The sequence below is a fragment of the Falco biarmicus genome, chromosome 1, assembly GCF_023638135.1.
Source record: "Falco biarmicus isolate bFalBia1 chromosome 1, bFalBia1.pri, whole genome shotgun sequence".
NCBI lineage: Eukaryota > Metazoa > Chordata > Aves > Falconiformes > Falconidae > Falco > Falco biarmicus.
Window position 1 is genome coordinate 107,017,387 of NC_079288.1, and position 21,130 is coordinate 107,038,516.

Here is a 21,130-nt window from a genome sequence, read left to right on the forward strand (position 1 = left end):
ATATCTCATTTCTCCTCTATGGGAACATTCAGCAAGGCAAGCTCAGTTACACAATGAAACCAGTATAGTTAAACCATGTTTACATTCATATAAACAGTAACAGGCTTTGGCACAATACCTGTGAAGCCAGATGTCTCTCAGTAACTCACAAGAAACAATAAGAATAGATGATATTTGAAACATGGTATTTCTCTTAGTTTTTATAAGTTATCCAAACTGGAAGCTTTAGTAAATGTATTTAATTGTCAATAAATTATGCTGGTGCTCATATAGTTTCTGTTTAAAAGTGATTGAAACAGCAGCTTTTTATCAGTATACGAGCCTAGCACATCAGCCTGCTTTACAGTGAATGCTGTAAAAGGTGCATTATGTATTTCCTGCAGAGAAAGAGTATTTTCTTCTCCTCTTTATGTTCAGCTTGTCTGGATATATTTCATTCTAGAGGAGATCAGCTTGCTCGTAAATCTATTTGGATATTAATGTTGAAAGGAGGGTCAGGAATAGAGGCATTCAGATAGGACGAGCCTCAAGCTTAGTTTTATTAATGCAGAGATCAGTCTTATAGAGTAAATATTGAGATTGAAACACTCTTTGCCATAGTGAATGTTAATGAAATTACCTACATGCACAAGGATAAGAGTCTAATTGTTTGATTTTTCCTGAGTTAGTGTTCAGTGTGTAAATCCACTTTAAAAGAATATTTTGGTGTGGTGCGAACAGAGTGGTTTTTGTGAAAAAACATTGTTTCATGTGCTGTTCTGAGTGATATCCCATATTGAATGCTTTGTTTCTTGATTATTCTCCTGTACAAGCAGACTGCAGCTTTCATTTGATTGCTGTATATTCCACGAATTCCAGGTTGCTTGATTTTTTTGTTCCATGTTTACATGAAATTAACACTTTTGAAGTGACAATTTCATGGAAAATGTTCTTAGGTGTTTCCCTAAAATTACAAAAATTCCAAATTACAAATCCACTGAGCATGTATTTGCATATTGGAATATGATAGATGGCATCATGTGCCACTTTTATTAGAGCGCCAGCGGATCTTGCCATTGTGAACTGAAGACTAAAGTTGAAAGTTAGTCATGATTCACCGTATTTTGGGTCTGCATTTGATAGAAATAGTTATAACCGACAGTTGTAAAACCCCCCAGTCATTCCATGAGTGTGTGAAGATGGTTGGAACTGTCTAGTAAATGCTGTGAAGCTGGTATTTCTAGAACCCTGTAGGGAGTGTTTGGTGTTGGTATTATTAAAAGAGGTCACACAATTTAAGTCTGATTCTGGCTCAAGAACACAGTCCAAGGAAAGTACAGTATTATAATGCACAGAATAATCGGTAGTCTGAGTTTGTTATTATGTGGCCTGTGAAAAGTTACAGGAAATTTTGTCTATCAGGAGGTACTTAATCAAGGAGGGAGTGGGGAGAATCAGAAGATTATGAACTTCTAATACAGAAGTCTGTACAAATGTCTGGATCCAGACATGGTAACTGGAATAAACCCAAGATTTTTGCTTCTGTAGGAAGGTCTACTGAAGTTATTCTTAACTTCTGATCTACATGAAATTAAATTAAAGCACACTTTTTGAGATATGTATCTTTTGAAAAGTTTTTACTGGGTAGATTGCAAGAAAAATAATTTTTGTGCTCATCACATCAAAATTTACCATGATCATGTAAACCTATGTGGATTATAAAGTGTATTGTAAACACATATATTAGATTCATGGAAAATGTAGGAGAGTTTTGGAGTACGAAGTCAGTGCTTCTGAGACAGATTAAGACCTAGATTTAGCTGGAAGTTCTCTGGCTAAATACAGTATTGCCAGAAGATACAGTTATGTGAAAATGTCAGTGAAAAAAGTGAAAGATTTGAGGTTAATGACATTGGAACTTAATGGGATTTCATTTTTCATCAAAATGTAATGTTTATTTAATCCAGCAAGCATTTTGACAGAAACTTTTTTTTTTTTTTTTGCATTTAATCATTTGCCATCAAGCTCTATGAATAGGAACAATAAGTAGGTAGGTAGGGACTGAAGTGAAAACAAAGGGGTAGTTTCCCCAGTAATGATTGAATAGGATTCCAAAGCATTCCAGTAGAGCACATTCCAGATGGGAATCATATTTAAGAGCAGCAAAGGTAAAGGGCTGTGTACACTGCCCCAGTGTTTGTGTTGTCCTGGTTAGAAGGCATTTGTCTGAGAAAGGGCCTTTTCAGAGCTACTAGTGTTTCAGTTGCTGGGACTGACGAGGTGGACATTTCATCAGGGGGAGTAAGAGGCTTCAGAGGGGGTGAGTTGTGGGTGTGCAACACACAAGACTACACAAGATCCATCCAGAGCTGGCAATTTTTATGTGGCACTTCAGAAATACAGAATAATTTGCTTTCTGCTAGTCCTGGACAAGTGACTGTATTAGCACAAGGACAGAAATATTAACATCTTACAATGGCATACCTTCTGTCCAGGATAGCTGGACATAGCTTCCAGACTGTTTGGTTTCTTGCTGCAGTTTAGAAAAAAATATGTAAGTGTGAATTGGTAGTTTTTCATTATTATTGTCTTAAATTTTATTATTATTTTATTTTACCTTTACATGGCACTTAAAAACATGGCACTAAATTGAAGCTCATCAAAACATTTTAAATAACCATTTCAATGTGAGGAAGGTGGAGAAAAGCCTATAATAAAATAATCTAGTGATTTATGTCTTTTTTTTTCTTAAGAAAGACAAAATGTTACCCATGAGAACTCTCCTCCGTGAACATTTTGAGCCAAAATAACTGTTTTCATTGGAGGAGGGGAAGAAGAGGAGAAACCTTTGATTCGACTTACTGTTCAGTGTCAAAATTAGTCTGGGATCTGTGCTACCCTTGCAGAGCCTATTACTATCCTAGTGTGGTGCTAAACCTCTGCTAAAGTGGGGTAGGTAAAGTGGTCCCTGGAGTGCAAGGTATCTGTAGTGCCAGGTGTCCCAGCTCAGCACTAACCTCTTTCCAGAGTCCCACTTCCTGTGGCATTACTCCAGTTTTATTCATAGCCCCATCCTGGCTGTCCACAGCATGCACAGCCTCTTCTCCTTGCCTGACAATAGGTGGTTTGCAAACAAAAGCAGATACCTGTCCTAAAATAGACTTGGGGATCTGTTATGGATCCAGTTGCAGCTGGGGTTCAGGGATAATAGTACTGCACTGGCCCATTGTTGAAGCATGGGAATCTGTTAGATTTGGTTCAAGGAACTCTTCCCTGCTCTCTGCTGCACAGCGTAGCCCTTGTGATCAAAGTGCTGTACTATTTGGAAACCTAATTATATAATTTGGTTGGTGGCCGCTAATAGTTTCTGCCGCTTCTAGTTCAGTTAATCTCCTGAGCGTGTGTGTCTTCAAAGGGAGGCTGTTGCTGTTGTCCTCGCTGTTGGCTGTGCTTGAGGAAGGCAATGTAACAATGGTCTTTTTCACACATGCTAGGAGACAGCTTGCTCCACAAAGGAGGTCTCCTTTCCCTGCTTGAATGGTTTGGGAAATGTTAGCAAGTTCTGTAGTGCTGTTGTGTCCATATGTTCAGTATATCTTTCTTACGCTGTTTAATTAATCCCCAGTGCATTCACAACTCCTACACAAGGGGTAGGTTTGCTGTAAGAAAATTGAATTCCAGGGAGTTGGGATTCTTTCACTGTTCCGTCACTTTTAATGTCCATTTTGCTGTTTTGCTATGAAAAACTGAATTATAACAGTAACCATGTCAAACAAATCTGAATGAGAATCATATGAATTCCCATTAACTCTAATTGTTTTTTTTAAACTCAGTATAAAAACCAGATTGTGTCTAATTAACTTCCAAAGTACTCCTTTTTACACAAAGGCTATCCTAGGGGACACTTGGCAGACCTCCCTGTTGAGCTTTTTTGCAGAAATGTAGTAGATGAGTAGTATAAAGCCACAGCATTTGTTACTGTGATACTTCCCTTAAATGCAAGCTTTATCATAACGATGCCACTGAGGGAGTGGAACTTCCTGGTCATGCACTGAAATTCAGAATATGGTTAGGACCACAACAGAAGGATAGTTGTGAATACTGAGACAAGCACTAAGGAATGCGGAATATGTGAAGAGATACCGATACCTCAGTATTTGAAGTAACTGCAAGTGAAAAATAGATCAGTACAAAGTATTGCCTCCATCAGATAACTAATTTTGGAAAAAAATAAACAAAACGGGGTTTCTGCTGCCTTATCTCTGAAGAGGACAGAGGCAAGCCTGGGTTCCCATTTGCCTTTCCTCTTTCTTCCTTGTCTCTGCATGTTTCCTCCGTTTGTCCCATTTCTGTCCATTTCACTTTCAGTGTTGTTTTTCAGAGCTTAGAGTAGGCCACATGTCCTGTAGGCATAGATTGCCTGAATATATTTTTTTTGCATTTGGAAGCTGATTAAAAGGTTTACACAAATGTAAGTTTAGAGCAGTAGATAGGTGACCTACAGGAATAAAAGCTGTTGTTAAATTTGCATAGTGGGAAGTTTTAAGTTGTTATATCTTGCTATACCTTATGATTATTAAAATTAAAGTCACTGTGAAAGTGATGATACTGTAAGTATCTTACTGTAAGAACTGCATCCGTGGAAGCATTGCCAGCTAATCTGAAAGGAGAAGAGGAATGAGACGCATGAAATAGAAGAGGATTCTAGAAAAATCCACAGGACTAAGAGCATGGCTTGGAAATGGATTGATTCACTGAGGTCTGCTAAACTGCAGACCTCCTTCAACCTTTTTCTGCATTTAGGACATTTGTAATACCCTCCTGTGTGATTATCTGATGGTCTACAAAGGGCTGGGAGATATAATTCATTTCCCACATGGTTACGTTTTCTCTTCATTCCTGAAAACTGTAGAAATTTAACATCTTTTGAGATCTCTACTGTTATGATAAATCTGTTTGAAGGAGGCTGGTGGAGCTTTAAAGTTAGAGAGGGATGGCTCAAACATGAATGCACGGATGATACGTGAATGTGTAAATCTTGCTTCTTAAGAAAGAAAGAATTCTGATTTAGGTCTTCAGACTATTTTTTTTTTATGATCACAGCCCTAAAATCTGCTAAGAGCTGTTTCTGCTGTTGATTCATAGAACCAGGGAGGAAGATAATCTGAAATAAAAGGATAAGAAAGTGCAGCTGTTTGATATAAGGAATGTTGATGATTTCTAAGGCTTGCTGTCCATAGGTGGAATATACTATCTGAGAAAAGTAGAATTGTCCAAACCAGGTATCCCCTATTTATCTATTCCCCCCTTCCCCTTTCCCTGCAGTGGTTTCTTTCTCTGAAAAAAAAAATGAAGAAAGCCAGGCTATTTTCAAAGTACAGGGAAAAAGAGAGATGCCTTTTCCCCCTGCCCCCTCCAGGTTCTCTAGAGGAGAGTAGATAGAAATATAAGTTGGAATTGCAAGATTTTTTTCAACAAAATTCTCACTCATATGCTTTTAATTGTGTACCTGCACATTTAGTTGGCTGTTGGCTGGTTAGGAGACAAGGTCTCTTTTTAGACACATTTGTTTCTTTCTCTGTGGTTGCATTTCACTGTTCCTTTGGCATAGCATTGAATCATGACATTACTGAGGCTGGCATAAAAACATGAGCAGCAGTGAGCTTACCAGTTCTTTATTTTTACTTTTTATCCTTTATTGAGTGATGCTGAATCAGTAGACTCGGGAAGACCTGTTGTTTTTTCTCATTGGTCTTAGACGTGCTGATTGATTATATTAAGTGGATGTGAGCCTTGATGTCTGATCAGCCTGTTCATCTTAGCCATCTAAGGAAAGAAGTATAAATTTTTAGGTGAACAGGACCCAAGTTGCAAAGGGGTAACGCTAGTCACATTGGTGTTTCTGTTGGAGCTCACAAGACATAGCAAACAGTTAAGTACATCTTCCCTTTCCAACACAGAGTATCCAAGCTGTTGTTTTTCCATTACTTACGATATCCCAGTCATGCAGCTGGTACCAGTGCCATCTTCTGCATGTTATTTGTGTTCTCTTATTTAGCATGCCTGACAAAGCAGAAATGTGCAGATGATACTGCTCAGTACTTCTTTACAGACAGATTTTTTGCATCATTTTTTCATTTTAAGTGAGCTACATAATTTTTACTTGGATGCGTCTTAATACTTCTCTTGAATCTACACATGTTCACTTTTGTAGTGTTGAATGTTTTGTTTCCTACAGAGAAAATTATTTTATAAATAAGCACAGTGTATTTGTTTACATGGGGGATAGACTATATGATTCTAATGCTTTTTGTATCTTCCCTAAGGAGACAAAAATGACATTGCGTATTTTCTTATGCATGTTTTTCTTCTGATCTTTTTTGTCTTTTTGTCTTGTGGGAAGCTGTGCTTCAGTAGAAAGCTATGTTAAAAACATAGTTAAAAGAAAATTGATCTTAAACTAATCCTTTGAGTCAACTGATGTTCTACTGAGATCAGTATTATTTTATTAGCATATATGTGATGTTACTACTAATACAGCATGAATTTATTACAGCCAGGGGTAGCTCAATGAATTCCAGATGAATTCACAATAGCTGGATTCTTAAAATGCTACCAGGTTTACTTCAGGTTTTCTGTTTCCATGTGTGATTAATACCAGAACTCAGCACAGCTACCTGCTCCTATGTAAAAAATAAAAGTGAAATAATCATATATGTAAAATTAAACTGAAAACTTAAAAAGGTGTGCCTGAGTCTTGGCACTGATAATCAAAAGTAACAGTTTCGAAGCCACCAGAAGACACTGATTTTACATAATCAAAAGTTGTTATTGGTTTATCTCTTTCACAAATCCAAACAGCCAAAATACTCCAAAGTATTTTAATATAACTAGCTAGTTTAGTATCTTACTTGAAAAATGATTCATATCATATTTAGAGATACTTAAGTGTAAATTTGGTTGCAAAGCTCTTCAAGGATATCAATGAACATAAAATGCATTTTTGAAGATTTGTTAGTCAGACATCCTAATCCCAGGTAGAAACCTAGCAGCTTCTTTTCATAAAAGTGGCAAAATCTGTTTAAATTGGTACTTTTTGTAAAAAGACACATGGAAACTTACACAGTTTCACACTGACATGGGTTGTATTGATAAATTTTTTTTTTTAGAAGTGTCATATGATTGTTAGAAGCTTCACCTAATGAAGTGTGGCACATTAGGTTTCACGCTGGAATCCCCTGCTATATTTGGACCTATGTAACATCACACATTTGTTATTACATTATTCCAGCTTGGTACTGGCTATTACCAGAATCTGACCCCCAACTTTGGCAAGTGTATTTAGGCTTGAAGATTTCACTTGGTCTCTTTTTTCATCAGCCCTTACCATATGGTTCACGCAGCATTTCCATAGCTTTACAGACCAGATGTGTGTTTTGTGCACACTTCATCAGAAAGCACTGCACCAAGGACATGGCAAAAATAATCTCCAACAACTATTTAATGTATTGGTTATGTGATGATGTAAATCAAATTATGGTCCCGTAAGGGCTGTTTCTTTTTCTGTAATGTAGAGGACATGCACTGATAATGGGGAGTGAGGGAGCAAGGTGGGACGGGTTTTTTGTTGCTTTCTGTGTATGGTAGAAGGATACTTGTATCATAATTGTGGAACTACCCATTTTTTACTTCAGCTCTCATCCCAGCTAGGCATTGTAGCACTGAAGTCAGATGTGTATTTATGCCAGCACTGTTTTCTGAAAAGTCTGCCTAAACCTCACGGTGAGGAAAATTTAGCAAGTCCCCCCAGCTCTGAGATTCATATTCCGATGACAGCTTAGGGAAGAGAATGAGGGTGAATGTAAGATATACTTGAAGTATCAACAGACTGAGAACAGTCCCTGCTACTGAATAAGAGCACATTTGTCACAAAGATTTAACAACTAGTTTGCAACTCAAAGCAGAGAAAGTACAAGACACACTTTTTCTGTACACAGGTGAATAGTATGAGAATAAAGGCCACATCAAGTTCTGTTAAACAGTGCTGGATGACCAAGACTTTGTATTGGCATTCTTATTGCTGGGACTTCCAAATGTGTATGAAAAAAGAGTTCTCAGCTTTTCCTCCACTCTTTGTTGGATCCAACCACCTCTGGTGTGAAAGCTCAGGACAGACCTGGGTGACAGGCTGATGCAAAGCTGTCAAACATCAAGAACATTGCAGTGGGTTGTGGTGCTCACAGGCCCCTGTCAGTAACCGTGATGTGCTGTTAACATCTGTCTAAACACCTCCTGTATGCAAACATTTATTTGATTCCCTTGAGAAAAAGGCAATGTATTGACAGGTTTAGAAGAAATTTTTGTGGCTAATGCATTTTGGTGTGGACAGAACAAATGTTCCATCATCTTATTCTTCACTGAGGCTGTGCACTTTTTACCTTCTCCATCAAGAGCACTATGGTCTCCATCTTCAGACCCAGAGGACCTATCCAGACTGGTAAAGCAGTAAAGTTGTTTTTTTTTAAAAAAAGGAAAACAAAAATCACCTTTTCTAGATACAGTCTGGTTTCTTTCAAAATACTGTGTTCATCAGGAGATTCAGTCCTACTTTCCCAGTTTTAACAGGCATAAAAATAACTTTTGAAGTCTTATTAAAAAGGGGCAATGCAGAAGCACTGAATGAGGATAGAAACACTAACAAAAGAGAAGAATGTAAAAGGAAGGTATGAAGGAGGTAAAGAGAGAGGGGAATAAAGATGGAAAATAAAATCTAAAAAAGAGAATCCACACAACTACCTCAAAAGAAAAAGACAGGATTGAAAGTAAGTTTTATACAGTAAGTGTTTTACATAGGGTTGGCGAAACTTAGACCTGATATTGCTGGGAATAAATCCAGTTGGACTAGTGGATTTGTACCTGATTACAACAGGGCAAAAATGTAGCCTTTGTTTTGGACAAAATGTTCAATGATTTATGAGCCAGTCTGTTTTCAGAAAGGAGTTACGAGTATCAGGGTTCCACTGAGACTCGGCTTCTAAGTGCCTATAGCATTTCAAGACTTAAGCTTAGGCTGAATTTTAGAGGTGTTTGTCAATGAGGAGCTTAAGTTCCATGATACATTTGAACATTAATGCTTTTGAGAACAGTATCCATTAAATTTTGTAGGGACAGTGAAACAATCAAGAAAGGATAATAACTGTTGGCTTGAACAAGAGCAACTTTTGCTTACCACGCCTGGCTGGGACGCTAAAGGGAGAGAATGTATCCACATTTTTGTTTAATGCAGCTATCCAGTAAGGTCATTTTTATTCTATAGATATTTAAGGATGGTCTTTGCTGTGTTCTGCAAAGAATTTTTGTCGCATTTACAATAGTAATACATTCTGTCTGATGTGGCAGGACTCTCTTACTAAGCTGTCTTCTCTCGTTCAGGACAGTCCAGAAAGTAAAACACTGTGAAAGACCTCATGAGTAACACAATGTAGAAGATTACAGAATCTCTTTTTCTCAAGATGCAGCAGCCTGACAGTGCTCCTTTTGCTAAAGGAGTTTGTGGTGGTCTCTGTAGAGGTGCTCTGCAGTGTCCATTTGCAAGAAATGAGAAGTATTAATTGTTACAGGCTGCCCAGTACATTCCTTCACAATACTGCTGAAAATGTTTCTTATTTTAATGTAGAAGGCCCTTAGAATTAACTGCTGAATATATCACTTGAAAGACTGTGAGCTAATGATATTCTGGCTTGGGACTTTTTCAGTCAAAACCACATGCATTAAATTTCCGTGTGAATGTTGGGCCGCAGAGAGGATTAAACACTCACAAAAATCGCTCCAGCAAACATAAAGATAGAAGAAAGCGAAGGCATCTGGGTTTTGCGCCTTTTTCCTGTCATGCTGGAGGAATGAGCTACAGCCTGTTGATTTAATTGTGCTAAGTGCTGTGGGCCTTCAGCTATGTTAATCATGCTCGATGTGGAGCAGCTGTGCTGCACTGGGCACACTGGCTGGGAGGCAAGCCCTGCTGCAGCCTCCCTGCGGTTCCTGGGGCTGGGGCTGCGGGGGTCAGGCTAGAGGGCATTTCAAAGCACAGACCTTTGCTGCCTAAAGAAACAGCCTCATTTTCTTTAATTTTATACCTGCTGTAAAATCAATTCCAAATAATAATATCTAACCTATTATTGACACTTTATCCTGTGGGGAATTGCTGGTTTTGACTATTATAAGCAACCACTGATTTTCCCCAGGCCCTCAGGGCCTCCTGTTGTGACTGAGGCAAATGTTGCTAATAAACGCCTCCTTCAAAGTGACTTTTCCAGCTGAATCGGAGGGATTCCAGTCACCCATTTGATGGAACTTTAACCAGAAACGTGTTGGACAAATTAAATATGGGTTAGCCTCTTGCTCTGGACTATATCAAGAGCCTATAAATGCAAAATGTTTGAGTCACAGAAGACCGTGCTCTGTAATTAACTATTGTAACTCTCCTCGCAAATCAAAAGCAGCCTAACCTGTGGAGTTCAACATGTCAAGGCATGGGCACTGAGGTGGTTTAGGGAAGGAAGAAGAGGAAAGAAGAATAGGAGGGAAAGGTAAACAAGGTTTTGCATACATATATATTACTGTTAGCTAGTATCAGAAGCCTTGAACTTCTCACCTTGTTATGGACAAGAAAAGAACTGAAGAGCTTTAATGTATGGACTCATTCCTACTGAGGAAAAAAAAAAAAAAAAAAAAAGAGATCTTCAGACTTACCCACTTTGAAAATATTAATGAGATGGAAATTTTTTGCAAGCCAAATATACTGTTTTTTTCTTTCCCTTGGTCTAGTCCTGGAATTAGTTTAAAATAGCTAGTCAGTGGGCTGTTTGACAAATGGAAAATGGCAAGGCTGATGTCAGCAAGTATGACAGGGTAAAATAGGCAGAGGTTGACTGCTTTCAGTACGGAAGGACGGACTTTTTTGAGTGGACATCAGGTAGCTTTTTTCTGTCTCTAGTCAGGAGTTTAGTGTTTCAAAACATGGGCTTTTTACTAATGCAAAGAGAGAAAAAGAATATGCTGAACAAATACTGAGCCTTATATTTTGATCTGGACCAAAATATCATTTTAAGCCAAGTACAATGAGGTATTTTTAAACATGTTTATTGAAGAATTAATGTCTTAAATATTGTCTCGACTTTAATTGTAGATGTGCTGTAATTCTGCATCACTGTCTTACCAGCCGTCTTCTGGCAAGCATTTGATGTTGTTGATCTTAAGTTAAAGTCATTATTTATGACCAGGTTTCTTGGAAAACCTGTGGAAGTACAGTTTTCAGTGATGCTTATGCATATATATTTCATCAGCGATGAATCTGAAAGAAGTGAGACTTAAATTTAAGCTGGTATGCTGTGATACTATTTGTGCAGAAAAAGCTATTTATCAAATATGATACCTCTTTGCTTATCTGTCTTAATTTTCAAGCAAAATTATCTGACAAAATAGTAAGGAGAGAACAACAGAATAATTTGCTTTGTGTAAATGTGCTTTGTAAGCCAACTTAGACTTCCTTTATTAGGATATCTGTTGCAATGTTGTATTGCATCCAGTAAGAAATGAAGAGCCACTTGATTACTTGTAGTTCATGCATAGTTATACCTCTAAATGGAGTAAGTAATGTCTGTCTCTCTTACTTTGCTTGTATCAGATATTTCTCTTTGATTGCCTAAGACCTTAGATAATGTGGTGGTTCATGACTGGAGCTCCAAAATGTAATTACCTTATCAATAGCAATAATATTTTTAAGATTTTTATCATGTGCTCTTTTAGTCTTCAGACCTTCCTCACTTCCTAAACTGGAGAATGAAAAACAGAGTGATTTTTTTTAATTTATTTTTTTTTAATCTCCAGTCTTTTGGGTATTATTTTTATTAACATTATTCACGCAGTTGTTAGGCCAAAGGGATCAGCTAGCTCTTTTGACTTTGTAAACTCAAGCTGACCACAAGGATAGCATTATCCAAAGCATTAGAGGGGAAGTCTTTGTTCTCAGAGATGTCTGCAAGATTAACTTGATATTAATTTCATCTTGTCCTTCCCACTTAGAGTGTATGGAGAGAGGGGAAGTGAAAGGCTTGGTGCGGAGGTAAAGCTGAATAGCTTTCCCCTCCTTGGTCTAAAACTGCTTTTTAGTACTTAAGTTGCGATATTTACAACACCAGGATGTTGGTGAAGGGTTTCTGTATCTCTGGCCAGAAAATCATAGGCAGTAACTATGAGTGTATGTGTGATGTGTGCAAGTGAATCCAGTATATACACACAGGCCAGGAGGATTCTCAAATGCCTTTTTTCTACTAGACAAAATTTAGGTTTATAATACCCCAGCTTTTGCATTTGGGAATACATCTAGGAGCGATAAATGTAAAACCATGCTGGTTTTGCCTAAGTTCTGTGGATTGCAAGCCAGAACTTTTGCTGAAGAAACTGTTGACAGCTCCCCTCTCTCATGGTTTTTAGACATCATCTTTGTCAGTGGTATCTCCAGTAAACGGAGCTGGGAGAAAAAGCAGCTAAGGAAATACAATTACTGTGGCAGGCTTATCTGTATCTTTCTAAATCTTCCTGGAAAGAGACTGGGACCTTGATGTGGATCAGGTATTGGACTGGTAGCTCTTGCAGGGTAGGGAGCAATGAAGTACTGTGTTCTTCCATCTGCCCTCTTCACATCATAGGCTCACAGCTAATTAATCAGTTGCAATTTCCAGATGGCCTTCCAAATCAGCCTAAGGCAATGCAAACTTCAGCAAGGAAGCATGAACAGAGAGCTCCATTATCAAAGTCTCTGGTGAAAGAAACACAATATAGTGCTTTCTACTGTACTTAGAAGGCTGAAAAACTAGGAGCTATAGTTTCAGAGAGAACACGTTCAAACGTGAGTAAACCAAGTCTTTCAGCAGTGATACTTGTCATGAAACACTGTTGTTTGTGATGTGCATACTTTCATAAATAAGCTGTTCTAAAGCACTTGTAACAAAGGAAAAGGACCTTGCAATGTCATCATAATACTAGACAACTTTAAATCTTTTTTTTTTTTTTTCCTGCACTGTGTCATACTCAGGATAATTTTCAAAGAGCAAGATCTCAGATTACGTTGGTAATTGATTACTTTGGTTGGATCACAGTGTGGTAGAATGTTGTTAACTAAAAATGCTAAACCTTAAGCTTTAGTACAGTTATAACTATTTGAAAACTGAACGTTAGCACCTATAAACTTTGCCTGCCTTTCAGTATTTGAAGAATGTCTGCTGCTGTAAGAAAAATTGTCGAATGTGGCACAGTAGTGATGGGTAGCATCACAGATAAATTTGATTTGAGGTATATTGTCCAGAAACTAGAATTTGTTCATGGAAACAAAATATTTTTGAACATTGTGTTGTATTTTACCAGAATTATTCCATCTGATACTACACATAGAAGGCATTAGTGTGAACAGTGGGGTTTTTCTCCTTTGCAAAAGGCGGGGGGGTTATATGCTGGAATCACTAAGCTCATCTTCAAATTATCTTTTTTTAGAACTCTTGTCATGTGAAGTGTCATGACACCAAATTCTATGCCGCTCTGTGCAGATGAATAAAAGGATTATCAGAAACATTACAACAAGTCTTATCCAAATAATGGTGCTAAATCCAACTTTTATTAAACTCAGCTCCATGGAAAATTTAGGTGAGATGTAGCAGGGGGTGTTTATTATGAGAATAAGGGTTTGTGTGAGTTTGTTTTTGAAAATTAGATGTGGGGGATGCAAACTCCCACAGATATGAAATTGAACAGAATGTTTGCACAAGCTTTTGCAAAGGAAAACTACCAACTCTGAATAGCTCTGTTGCATAGTCTGACTATTTCTGTGATCTTCCTGTGTTTGCTATTTTTTTCATGCCATGACTGTTAGGAGCCTTCATTTGCTGCATAATATAGTTATGAGAAGAGACAGGAAACTGGAGGAGTTCTGGAAAGTAGTTTGTCCTTCATCCATGACCTTGTGAGTGGTAATAAGTGTTTGAAGTTTAGTTTTATCGGCTTGGAAACCCAAAACTCTTTTAAAAAGTCTTGATTTTCAGAGCAAAACTACTCAGCACTGTATTCTTGTGTCCTAGATTCAACGTTAGAAAACCATTGCACAACGAATAGATAATGGAAATTACAGAGCTGTCAGTGAAGTATTACAGCCTCACTACATAGCAAAGAGTAACTGCCAGGGGACTGTGGATTGCCACTGTAAATCCTACCTAGGGAAGTGTGCTATATGCGATCCTGGGAATTACAGTCCACTGACTCTGACTTTCTTCTCTGGCAAGATGGGAGATAATAATAAAAAAAAAGATTTCTGAATGCATGGAAAGCAGTCTGGCTAAGGTTAACACGGCATCTTTAAACAGAAATCCTGACTTTTTAGCTTACTGGAGTTCTCCAAGGATGTAAAAAAGAATGTGGTTGAAGTGGATCTAGTGGACGTACTGGATTTTCATACTGGGTTTTAAATAAGCTTTTGACCACCTTTCATACAAAGGTTTATTAAAGACACTTGAGTCACCATGGAATTGCAGAAAGAGTCTGCTTATGGACTGAAAGCTGGTGAAAGGGTAGAAAGCATAGGATAGCATTTGGTGATTACTTCAACCATTACAAGTGCAAACAAAAATTTTATTCCATGTCTTCATGGGCACCATGCAGAAGAGGCTAGAGCAGTGAGATTTTCAAGTCTGTAGCTGCTACTAAGCTGCTTAGCTAGCAAAATGCCATGCTTACATTATAGAAATATATAGGGACAAAATAGATTGGCAAAAAGTGACAGAAAAGTGTCAGTGTAAATTACTGAAAGATTATGCATCTGGGAAAAAGTAAACTGTACTTACATAATCCTGGACTCAGAACTGGAGGTTATAACTCAGGAAAGAGAGATCTTACCATCATCGGCAGCTCCACAAAACCATTGGCTTAATGTGCTATGCCAGCCAAAACAATCAACATCATGTTGGGCATCCCTGAGAGAATATTGATAACAAGACAAAAGGTGTCATTATGCTACTGTACAAAACCTCAGTGGGCCCACATCATTGCACAAAGTCACACAGATAATTATGCAGTTGATACATCAGATGAGTTTGCTGCCATTCAGAGGGACTGTGACAGGGTAGAGAACCAGGCAGAAGGAAACCTCATGGGGGTCAACAAAGGGAAGTGCAAAGTTCTTCGCCAGGTGAGGAATAATCCCAGACACCAGTACAAACTGCAGGTCAACTGGCTGGAAAGCAGTTCTGCAGAGAAGGACCTGAGCATTCTGGTGGACAATAAGCTGAACATGAGCCAGTGATGTGACATCACAGCAAAGAAGGTCAACAGCCTCCTGATTTACATTAGGCAGGGTATTTTCAGCAGGTGAGGTCCCTTTACTCAGCACTGGTGAGACATATCTGGAGTGCTGGGTCTTGTTCTGGCCTCCCCAGTCCATGTCTCTACATGGACTTACTGGACCAAGTCCAGTGAAGGGCTACAAAAATGTTTAAGGGACTAAAGCATTTCTTATGTGCAGAGAGGATGAGAGAGCTGCAACTGGAGAAGAGAAAAGGATCAGGGGGCTTACAAATGTGTATAAATAACCTGATGGGAGGAAATATAGAAGATGGAGCCAGGCTCTTCTCAGTAGTGTCTACTGACAGGACAAGAAGCAGCAGGCACAAATTAAGAGATTCCATCTGAACACAAGAAACACTTTGGTTGAACTCTGGAGTAAGTTGCCTGGGGTGTTGTGGAGTCTTCCTCCTTGGAGATATTCAAAAGCTGTCTGGACATGGTCCTGGGCAGGCTGCTCTAGGTGGCCCTGCTTGAGCAGAGGGGGTGAACAGGATAACCTCAGCCATTTTTAATGATTCTGTGTGGGCCAGAAAAACTGGCCAGGTTTACCTGCTGTCTTTTAGCGACTGTAGGTTAGCCCACTGCACAGTATGGGCCCTTTGTTCTGAGTCAGTAGGGCAGTCCTTACATCCTTCTGTAGATTCCATAGGTTCAAACCTGCCTTGTTTCTGTACTTTCTGCTGAATATAAGTTCTGATGCATTTCTGCTGTGAAGTATATCTGTGCCACATAGGGCCTTGCTTCCTTTTGTCTTCCCTTGGACTCTGCTCATCCGTAAGCTATTTTCCCCATCTGGCATAAATTGTCCTTTATGCTTATGAACTGTCATAGCTATATGGCTTCTGAAGTAATGTAACAGAAGGAGGTGAAATCTGGCCTGTGGCAATAAGCAACAGTGGCATGAAGAGTGTGAAGATTTATGTTTGTTTACTGTTGCTCAGCTTGTATTGAAGTCTAAACTTTCTGCTTTTATGGAGCAGTAGAATTTGCCTAACTGGTACAGTTTTGCTTGCTTTGAGTTAATCCGTGGATTAAGAATGACAAGTTGTGAAGGCACTCAGAAGTAGACACTCATCTGGTGAAGTCACCTGACCTAGATTAATTTCACAAATTTAAATAAGCCAATATACTTAATTTACACTGGACCTATGTATTTTATAACAGTTGCTACCTTTTAGGACATGATGCCCAGAATTAACTGTCCAGACTACTCTGCAAAATGGTTTAACAGAGAAATTTACTTTTTCCTCTGTATTTTTGGTATATGGTTTCTGAAATAGCTGTCCATTTTAGAACTAAATAACATGATCCATGGAAGATTTTGAGGAAGAAAAGTTGGTTCCTTATAGTCTTCCAACTTTCTAAGGAACGATTACAGATTATGAACTGTTTATGCATTTTGTGACAGCTGGCAACACTGCTCCTCAAAACCAACAGTAATAGCCAAATGCTGGTTTATATAAATCGATGTGTTCACATATTTTACTTTTGTGCTGGCCTATCTCTTATTACTTGCTGTCCACCACATCCACCACAGTTGTTAGTAAAAACGTAACGGTGAATTCATGGAAATCTAGTATTTCCTTGCATGCTAAAGAATGTTAAAAAATACATGTTCTTGGCAGATGATACTTACCTGACATGAGTTTTTTTCTTAAACATGTATGATTAGTGTAGGCTATGCCTGAAATGATGAGGACCTAAATGTTGAAATGAATTAGCAGGATCAAAATCCCATGATCAAAATTTTTTGCATTCTTCTATAATTCTCGATATACAGCTAATAATTTTTACTTACTTTCTTAAAACTTCACCTGCACTTAAATTATTTGATCTATAAAAACTCAGTGCAGAGTGTGGGTAAGTAAATGGAAGAATACTTCTTTTCATTTTGGATTTACTCATGATGTTGTCTGTAGAGGGCCTCCCACATTAGATCTGACTGTGGGGAAGTCACTTAGCCATTCTGGGCAAACATTTTAAATCCCAGTTTCCCTTGGATCAAAACCTTGCCTCAGATTTGCTAAGCATGAGGTGCAAACTTGAATATCTGCTGTGTAGCTTGTGGCTCCTCAAATCTCTTCCGCATTTTCAAAAACTGTAAAAGGGTAACCAGGTGATATGTTAGCTGATGTAATTTTGTACTTGTCAACACAGTGGGGTTTTTTTGTGTTTCACTACTGCTGTAAACATTATTCTGTCCAAAACCCTCAACGGTGTATGGAAAAACCGACACACACACAAAAAAGAATATGTTTTTCATGAGCATGCATGGGTGTGCTGTAAATTACTACACTGCCCTTGGACCTAGCGTGGGTGAAGGTGTTTGATGTGGAAGTGCAAATTTTTGTTGATTGTTTCCTCTGTGAGTAGAAGACAATGGAATTTGAATTTCTTTCCCTACTCTTTGTTCAGTAACTCTCAGCTCAACAAAACTGAGATGGGAAGATTGAAAATATAGAACAGTGGAAGATACTAGACAGTGAGATTTTAGTCTATCCTAACAAATCAAAACAAGAAAATAATGTACTGAATATATAATCGTCCAGGATATTTTGTATGCATAATGAGAGAACATTAGTATTACTGATTATAAAATGTTCTAACATCTTTCCAAGCTCTTCATATGTGGATTAATTTGGTGTAATAAAATAGCTAAACTTTAAATTCTGGTTGATCAGACCTATAGAACTACTTTTATCCCTCAGGTGCAGTGCTACAATGAGCAGGCTCATGATCTACAGTAACATGCTACAGTGAACTTATTCTCATTGTAGTATTTTTAGAGAGGAGGAAACTTCCCAGTTGTTTCTGTTTGGTTGGTTTTTTTCCCCTGCTACTGCTAACTGTTATCTTTTATTGTTTTTGCAAATGAGATATGTACAGTAATTTCTAAAAGGAGGGGCAGCAACCAGTAAGGAGGCAGACTGATTAAGAGACTAAGGAAATATTTTAGGCCATGACATGAAGAATAAGCACAACAAATAAAACCTGCAGTGAATAATTAACTCAGATCTGTAGAAAAAGGGTAGAAGAAAACTGTTCCCAATGGATTTACCTATGACACAGTCAGTGGTGTGTTCATCTGTTTATTTCCAGGGCTCAGTGCTTACTTGGAGTGAAAAAAATTACTAAAATGTGTACAAAGATTTTTTTTTTTAATCCGTGTTTTTTTGCAAACCAAGGTCCTACTGTTCATGTATCATTTCTGTTGCTATGTTCTCCCAGAGACAGATCATAAAGCTGTTCAATACCCAGTCAGTCCTTATACCTGAGAATAACAAGAAAAAGGAATGATTCTGCTGTGCAGTACCAGTGAGTGAGTATCAATACTTAAATATGGTGCGTATTTGAGCCCAGTTTTTGTCAGTGGCTGTTGCAGCTGCCTCATAACTCTGTGTGACTGAAGCTCTATCCAGAGTTAGTGGTGTCTCTGACCAGTGTCCCTGCTTTTTCTCTTTGACCCATCCAACTGTGCTTGTCTGCTTGAGATTATGCCTGGTCTGGCTGCTGTGCCTCTGTTTTCTCCTAATTTCTCTTCTACTTCCTTATTTACTCCCTCAGCACATCCTCCAAGCAGATCCTCTCCAATTCCCTCCTCCTTTTCTGGGGGGTGGAGAGGTGGGGGTGTTGTGCCTGTGGTTTCCTCATCTTTTCCTTCTACATATTAACCTTGGATAATCTCTCAACAAGGACATTCAGTTGTCTCCTTTAGTCCAGAATTAAATCTTTGCCATTCTCCATTAGCTTCCATTCTTGAATGCTTTACCATCAACTTGGCTCAACAACTCTGTTCCTCTTCTCTGTTCCAGTTACCGTGTGAGCCACTGCTCCATCACTGCTTTGCTACTTCTGCCAAACTGATTTCCCCATGAGAGCATCTTCCCCTGTTACACAGACTTCCAGACAAGCATCTTGTGCTTTCTTCTAAGTTGTCTTTTATGTTTAGAAGGATCTCCCTGTGAATTAGCAAAGGCACTTCAAAACTGTTCTTTAGCTTCTGATACTTGGTCATGAGGTCTACAGAAATATTGAAGGCAAGTATGCAGATGTGCTGAAATGATTGATCATACTGTTAACTAATCTTAGTTTCTTTTTTTTGTATTATTTGTCCATGTTTGGGGACAGCAGCTATATACTTTGTTTGTTTAGCAACTAGAGTCCCTGATTTTGGATCATGTCCTAAGTAATACAAATAATTACTAATAATAAAAATTTATTTTTATTATGATATTGATTAAATGTAACAGGAGTTAGAAATTCCAGGATATCACATGAATTATATAAAATGGAGACATTTATTTTCTAAACCCTTTCTATAGTCCACATGACTTTGTGCTTTTATTTATGTTAGCTCACATTGGATATGCTCTGCTTTTCCTCCACCCTTATACTCTGTACAGTTGGGGGATACTCTCTGGGGATCACAGTGTATTGCTTTCAGGTTCTTTACTAATGGCTTTCACTTGCCTTTCATAATGTTTTAATTAATTGGCTTGATTCTACCTTTGTTTTTCCTTAAGCCTCTCAAAGAAATGTCTGCACTAGTCTTCTTGTTAAATTTGTAAGCCAGTTGAACAATGAACTTTGCCAGCTCTTCCTAGCTGATTTATAGAACTGAAATATCCTCATCCTCTAGGGCATGCACTCTGATTTTTAGGTATAATAACCTTATTTACATTGTTCTTACTTCTGGGCAAGGAATCGTCTTATTCTCCCAAATGGGCTACTATGAGTGTTGAAGCACAGTGTATCCTTTTTAGTTGGCTGGCCTTTTTGAGATCTAGGAGTTCCTAATCACAAGGGTTTTCTGAATGATTAACAAACAACACATCTGTCCTTTGGACTCCTTTGACTGACAAAGAGCTGCTCTACTAAATGCATCTGGGTTCCCTCCATCTGTGCAAGATTATTCCCATTGAAGTTTCTGTATTTTTCTCATCTACTTCATTTCAGGAAAAACGGAACGTGAAAGGAAGTGAAATTTGGACTAAATTTACGTTAGCCTAATAGTTCTGTTGTTACAAATGACATAATAAAGAGCAGTATCCTTCAAGGAAGAAAAGAAAGTTTTGATCCAGAAACATGGGCTATTGAAGACAGACACAGCAGTGGTCTTTAAAGGAAAGGCTGAAACTGTAACTAAATGGAAAAAAAAAAACCACTTTATGAGTAAATCCAGTGTGGTGGATTACTGGGTTCCTACTATACAACGCAAAGGTGGGCTCTTCGCAGCTTCTCTATAGGCTTCAGCTGTCTTTAAATCCCCTTTGTCCCATCTTTTTTTTGTAATAGGATAAAGATAGTAAAATTACTTCATTCCAGAAGCAAAGATCTGCTACCAAGATCCCAGAAAACCTCTTTTACCTTGGAAAATTTAGCTTTTGGCAGTATATATCTACCTCTGATACCAGCAGAAATAGGGGAAAAAGAGGAAACAGGGTAAAAGGAAGTGTTGTCAACATGGAGAAGAGTAGTGGAAGAAGATATAGATGCTGACTGTGGAGAGCTAAGGGGCCGAGTTCCATGTTAGCAATTATTTTCACTGGTTAAGAAATGCAATGTGCAGTGTTACTACTATTGCTACAAGAATGCTGAGGTTCAGCTGAAACCTGTTTATGTTAAACACCATGCCAGTACTAGGTATGAGAGGAAACAAAAAGTGTCCTATCCCAAATCCCACAACAGATCAGTTTTATGTGCAACCAGAACTGGTCTCCACAGTCAGGAGCATGTAACGCATGTCAGGCTATTACACTTAAGA

General features: G+C 38.3%; 1 long non-coding RNA gene across 3 annotated transcripts in view; it reads left to right on the top strand.

The window, feature by feature from the left end:
• The window catches only part of LOC130152660 (uncharacterized), a 35,140-nt gene that overhangs the window by 12,772 nt on the left and 1,238 nt on the right, over positions 1 to 21,130 (top strand). For all 3 annotated transcript variants that reach the window (XR_008823072.1, XR_008823071.1, XR_008823074.1), the window contains exon 4: positions 18,595 to 18,685. This is a non-coding gene — a long non-coding RNA (uncharacterized LOC130152660). The remainder of the gene's footprint in view (positions 1 to 18,594; positions 18,686 to 21,130) is intronic.